We start from the raw sequence: 6,474 nt of genomic DNA, 5'->3' as shown, positions 1-6,474 counted from the left end.
TGTGGTTGCTGGGAATTGAACTCAGGACCTCTGGAAGAGCAGTCGGTGCTCTTAACCACTGAGCCATCTCTCCAGCTCAAAAACTATCTTTTTTTTTTTTTTTTTTTTTGAGCTGAGGATTGAACCCAGGGCCTTGTAGGCAAGCACTCTACCACTGAGCTAAATCCCCAACCCTCGGTGTCTTAATGACTGAATAATGTTGCAATGAACAAATTGAAAATTGATGTAGCCATTGTGGAAAGCAGTATGACCATTCTTCAAGAAATTAAGAATGTAAGTACACATGTTTAGCCACCTCTGGAATATCCAAAGGGAAGCATCCCCTTTAACAGATGACCTCACTCCTTGTTCTCTTCAAACACATGATCGTGCTCTTTAACTAGGAAACCCATCCTTCATCTTTTTTTTTTTTTTTTGGTGGGGGATAAAGGGTTTATTTCAGTTTACAGTTGCAATCAATCACTGAGGGAAATCAGCTAAGGAACTCAAGTCAGGAACTGAAGCACAAACCACGAAGAAATGCTGCTTAATGGCTGGCTTCTCCTCCATCCTTGTTCAATTTGCTTTCTTTTGTATACAGGACTCCTGTCCAAGGGTGGCATCACCCACAGTGGGATGAGACCTTCCACATCAATCATCAGTCAAGAAAATGTCCCACAGGCTTGCCTTTAGGCTGATATGATGGGGGAATTTTTCTCAATTACAGTTCCCTCTTCTCTGATGACTCAATCATCTTTCGAGCTCACAAACAAACAAACAAACAAACAAAACAAAACAAAAACCTTGCCAACACAATTGACCCCTTGCCAACTTGACACACAAATACATCATTACTGTTAAAAAATACACCTTCCTTTCTTGTTTGTTACCAAGATCTCATATTACTTTCAATATTATAATATAAAACATTTCAACTTTTAAAAACCCCCACAGTCTTCAACAATACAAACATTAGGACTCAACTCCAGAATTCTACTACTGTGTTAGAAAAACCTCCCCTGTAACACAGACGTCCCTGCTGCCTACATCTTATTCGGTACAGAACCTGATGTTAAGACTTCTGTTCTAACAAAGAATTTCAGCAACCATTCCACTGAAGACCATGTATCTTTCAAACAGTGTGAGATGACAAAATATTTTAGAGAGACTGCACTTATTTTGAGACATTACAATTCAAGCAACGAATTAGGAAATCAGGAAAGTAATTCAGTCCTACAATGGCTGTGACAGTCTTATTTGTCAACAACTCGTTTTCAGAAGAAAATGGAACTCAAAATGCACAGCTTCCAAATTCAGACAAAGAGACACATAGAAGTAGTTGTTCACACGATCAGTAGTATATTACAGGAAAAATGCAATATGCAGGTGAATTCCTCTAACAGAAAGACAATGCTTTGAACAAATGTAGCATAAAGATATTTCCAAATGAATGTGCAGTTTCTGAAGATGCCAGTAATATATGAAATGGTGCTTGATCTCATTAGCAAGCAGCTCAAACTCTTCAGCTACCATAAAACACAAATCACAATCAGCACATTCTCCAGAGCCATATATCTGCCTGACCCAACTTCTGCTCTGCAGTTAACAATTTCGTTTTATTCCATACAAAAAAAGTTCTCATCATCTCTAAATTATGCAAGAAGGGCTCCAAAAAGTTCACACTCTTGTCTAGTTTTCACATTGTATGTTAGTATATCTTCTACCACAGTCTCTAGAGCTTTGGAAATGTGCCTTTAAAAATCACTGATAAGCCATAATTAACTCATTACAATGAAGACAACCCGAAGACCTTCCTGGAGAGGACGCAGAATTCCAGGAAGCCTCCCCCAGACAACACATGAAGGGGTGAGTTTGGTGCTTTATCGTCCTGCAGTTTAAGACATGTCAGCCTAAGGTACCTGAACTTTAGAAAGATTATGTCTTTAAAGAAGTGCTTTTGGGGCTGTAACCTGAGGAACCCTCATTCAGCTTCAAGGTTTTCCCATGCCTTCTTTGTAAAACACAAGGATAATTCCATGCAGAATCAGATAGGAAACTGCATCATCTCAGCACCTCTGGGAGGCGTGCGATGTGCATTGGCTTATTAAAAGTTCTGAAATATGGCAGCAGCAACAAAATCTGGTTCATTTAATTTAATATTATGTTCTCAGTTTATTAGGCCAAGAAGCCCTTTCCATTTATGAGGTGTATTTAACTATGTTAGCATCAACAATGTTCAACAAAATACAATTTATGGCTTAAACCCTAGTATAGATTTCTGTTTAAGCAGCTATGGAGTTCTTGGTAACACACCATTCAGTTTCCCTTTAGCCAAGAGCACCAAAGGGTATGATCCTGGTCTAGGTTAGCATTTTGAGAAACTGAGGGTCATTTGGGGGGACAGAGTACAAGTGTCTTATTTATAGATCAAAAAGTTGAGGCTTTGATGTAACAATGTTGGTCATAGACACAAAAATCCCTTCTTCTTCTTCTTCTTCTTCTTCTTCTTCTTCTTCTTCTTCTTCTTCTTCTTCTTCTTCTTCTTCTTCTTCTTTTGAGACAGGGTAGCTTTGAAGCCTGTCCTGGAACTCACTCTGTAGACCAGGCTAACCCAGGCTAACCGCAAACTCACAGTGATCCACCTGCCTCTGCCTCCTGAATGCTGGAATTAAAGGCATGCACCACCACTGCCCAGGTTGTTTGTTTGTTTGTTTGTTTTTTAAACTTAAGAAGAAAGTATACAGTTCCTTTCTTCATTGGAAAAAGTTATATGAAAACTCAGGGTAGGCAGAGCCAAAGACCATAGGCAAATCTGACTCAAGAAATCATTATTTAATTATTGAATAAGTGTGTAAGAAGAATGGATTTTTGCTTATTGTACATAAGCCTGTTTGCTTGGTTGCACAAAATCTAATATCTAGTATGGTTTTCTGTTGATTTTCTAAAATACTATCCTCTCATTTTTCACGATAGTGGAAATTATGGTATAGTCTATTATTCCAGATTAAAACTGCTCTTTTTCTAGACTTCTGCACTTAAGTGGTGTTCAGAATGAGGTAAGCAGAAGGACTGCATTCCGTTCCGCGGTGATTGTGGTCAACGTCCACTGGGAGGCACAGATACAGCTGAAAGTTCATTTAAATGGCAAGAGAGTGGGGCAATCATGTGAATTGTCTCCCATATGACAGCAGGTGAAATCCTTCCTCTAAAATACTTATTTTTAATTTTATATTTAAATTAATATTGAATATTTAGCTATAAAAATAAGGTACACTAAAACATAGTCACTATGCAGATGACCAGAAATTCTGTCCTGACTCCTGTTTCTACATAGATTCTTATTTTGAAGAATATTTTAGCTCCTTTTAAAAAAAATCAGCTATAAAATCAAGATCACAACAGGCAGGTGCATATTTTAAATAGACTCAATGCTGAATTGTGTATCTTCTTAAACATGACCTAAAGAGAACATTTATATTACCATAGCAACTCAGAGCACATCAATTGGTTTTCTTTTACCAAATAGTCAGCCCTGAAAACACACATACTAGTAACATTATACATATTGATCAGTTTGTTATTATGTATTTAGAAAACTATATGTGTGTGCACGTGCACATATAAGCATATACATACATTAGCAACAATTAATGAAAAAAGAGATCATGAATTTGAAAGAGAACAACTAGGGGTACATGGGAGGCTTTGGACAGAGGAAAGGGAAGACGTAAATTATGTGATTATATTATACTCTCAAATATTAAAAGAACTAATTTTTTAAAAAGTGCTCACTTCAGCAGCATATACACTAACACTGAAATGATAAGAGAAGATGAGCATGGACCATGTGCAAGGATGACATGGTGCTGTAGCTATCACTCTTTATAAATAAAATGCTGATTGGCCAGTAGCCAGGCAGGAAATATAGATGGGACAAGCAGAGAAGAGAATTGTGGGAGGTAGAAGGCTGGGGAGGACAGACACTGCCAGCCACCACCTTGAGAAGCAACATGTAAAGACACTGGTAAGCCACAAGCCATGTGGCAAAGTATAGACTAACAGAAATGGGTTAATTTAAGATAAAAGAAGTAGTAACAAGAAGCCTGCCATGGCCATACAGTTTGTAAAGAATATAAGTTTCTGTGTGCTTTCTTGGTTAGGTCTGAGGGACTGTGGGACTGGCGGGTAAGAGAGATTTGTCCTGACTGGGCCAGGCAGGAAAACTCTAACTATAACATGGTGTATTTGAAACGTATTTTAAGATAACAGATGTTCTAGAGCAGGAGAATGTAGCTCAGTTGGTAAGTTTCTTAGCATGCACACAGCCCTGGGTTCAATCCTTAGTACCACAAAAGCTGGGCGTGGTGAGTTATGCCTTTAATCTCAGGACTCAGAAAGTAGAGGTGGAAGGGTCAGTAGTTCAAGCTCATCTTTGCCCACCATGGTGGTCTGAATGAGAAGGCCTCCCATAGGCTCACATATTTGAATGCTTGATCCCTGGTTAGTGAACTGCTTGGGAAAGATTAGAAAGTGTGGCCTGGTTGTAGGAGATGTGTCACTGAGGGTGAGCTTTGAGGTTTTAAATGCCTGTGACAGGCCCTAGTCTCTCTCTTTCTGCCTCCATCTTGTAGATCAGATGTGAGCTCTTAGCTACTGCTCCAAAACCATGCCTGTTATTCTTGCCTGCTGCTGCGCTGCCTGCTGTGATGCTCATAGACTCACCCTGTGGAACTGTAAGCAAAATCCCAATTAAAGGCTTTCTTTTTTAAAAAGATGTATTTATTTATTATGTATACAGAAGAGGGTGCCAGATCTCATAACAGATGGTTGTGAGCCACCATGTGGTTCCTGGGAATTGAACTCAGGACCTCTGGAAGAGCAGTCAGTGCTCTTAACCTCTGAGCCATCTCTCCAGCCCTAAATGCTTTCTTTTATAAGCTGCTTTGGTTGTGGTGTTTTATCACAGCAGCATTAACCTTAACTAAGACAGAAGTTGGTACCAAGCAGTGGAGTATTGCTGGGACAGACCTGACCTTGCTGTTTGGAGAAATATGGAAGACTTTGGGTGTTGGGAATAGAAAAGTAGTTAAGTGTAGTAAGTTGAGCTTCATGAGCCATCCTAGTAGGAGCTTGAAAGACAATAGTGGCCCAGCTCAAGAGATTTCAAAGAGGAATGATATTAGCAAGTGGCCTACAGACAGTTCTTGTGATATTCTGGCAAAGAATGTGGTGACTTTTTACTCTTGTCCTAACAATCTGCCTGGAGCTATATTGAAGAGTTCTGGACTAATGTCATTGGCAGAAGAGATTTCAAGACAACCTAGTATTGACCGTGTCACATGGTTACTAGTGATCACTCTTACGTAGATCTATGATGAAAAGGAGCAAGCAGGGGAAAACAAAATGCAAAATGCAGTTTGAGAAAGAAAGGCACACCAGGAAATTAAATGGTGGCACCAAATCTTGTGCTCAAAGAGATGAGAAGTTTAAGGAACAGCTTAAGAAGAAATGGGATGAAGAGAGTGGTGTCCTCTGAGCTCATTCAACAAAGGAAACCTTCCACAAGTCAAACCTTCATATGCAAATGTAATTCAAGGAGGGGGCCAGATTCTATCCCACGCAAGCAGAACTTGGCTGCTTCACCTACATGGTTCTGGCTTTAAAGTCAAGGATATAGGACTAAAGGCATTGTGGAAGATTCCTCTGTGGTTAAGGCAAACTGCTGAGGCTAGGCCTGTGATGGAGGAGTTCCTGCATGGAGACTTGGAGAGGTCATTGCCTGACTGCATTGGCAACCCCAGGATGCTGAAGATGCTGGAGACCTGGAAGGCCTACAAGGAGACCTGCAGAGTATGGCAACAGCCCTAGAGAGAACTGTGTTGCAGTCAACAAGGCTGGAGAGAAATCTGAAGAGTCCTTTGACATCAGATATGGAGTGGCAGAATTTGGTGTGTACCCTGCTGGGTTTTGGTCTTGCTTTGGTCCGGTATTTTCTCACTATGCCCCTTTTCCTTTCTTTTGGAATGGTAATGTATACTGTATGCTGGAAGTTCTTAATTTGCTTTCTTATTTTACAGAGAGTTGTAGTTAAGAAATTGCCTTGAGTCTCAGAACAGACTTTGGACTTTGAACCAGTGTTAAGACTGGGCATTTTTGAAGTTGGACTGAATTCAGTTTCCATTATGATATGGGCCAGGGAGTGAAATGTTGTGGATTGAATGAGAATGGCCCATAGGCTCATATACTTGAATGTTCGTTCCCAGTCAGTGGATTCTTTAGGAAAGATTAGAAGATGCGGCCTTGTTGAAAAAGGTGTGTCACTGAGGGTGGGCTTTGAGGTTTCAAAAGCCCATGGTAGGTCTAGTTTAGCTTTCTTCCTGCCTCCATTTTTTGATCAGATGTAAGCTCTTAGCTACTGTTTCAGTGCTAAGCCTGCCTGACACTACACTCCTGCCATGATGACTGTGGACTAACCCTCTGAAACTGTGAGCAAGC

General features: G+C 40.1%; 1 non-coding gene across 1 annotated transcript; it reads left to right on the top strand.

Moving 5' to 3' along the window:
- The first annotated feature begins 3,763 nt into the window (after window positions 1-3,763).
- On the top strand, window positions 3,764-3,865 carry LOC118576843. The gene has a single exon (XR_004944047.1). It is a non-coding gene; the product is annotated as a U6 spliceosomal RNA (small nuclear RNA).
- The last annotated feature ends 2,609 nt before the right edge of the window (window positions 3,866-6,474 follow it).

This window comes from Onychomys torridus, chromosome 1 (assembly GCF_903995425.1).
Source record: "Onychomys torridus chromosome 1, mOncTor1.1, whole genome shotgun sequence".
Taxonomy (NCBI): domain Eukaryota; kingdom Metazoa; phylum Chordata; class Mammalia; order Rodentia; family Cricetidae; genus Onychomys; species Onychomys torridus.
Note: the sequence above shows the minus strand (reverse complement) of the source record. Positions and strands in the feature narration are given on the sequence as shown.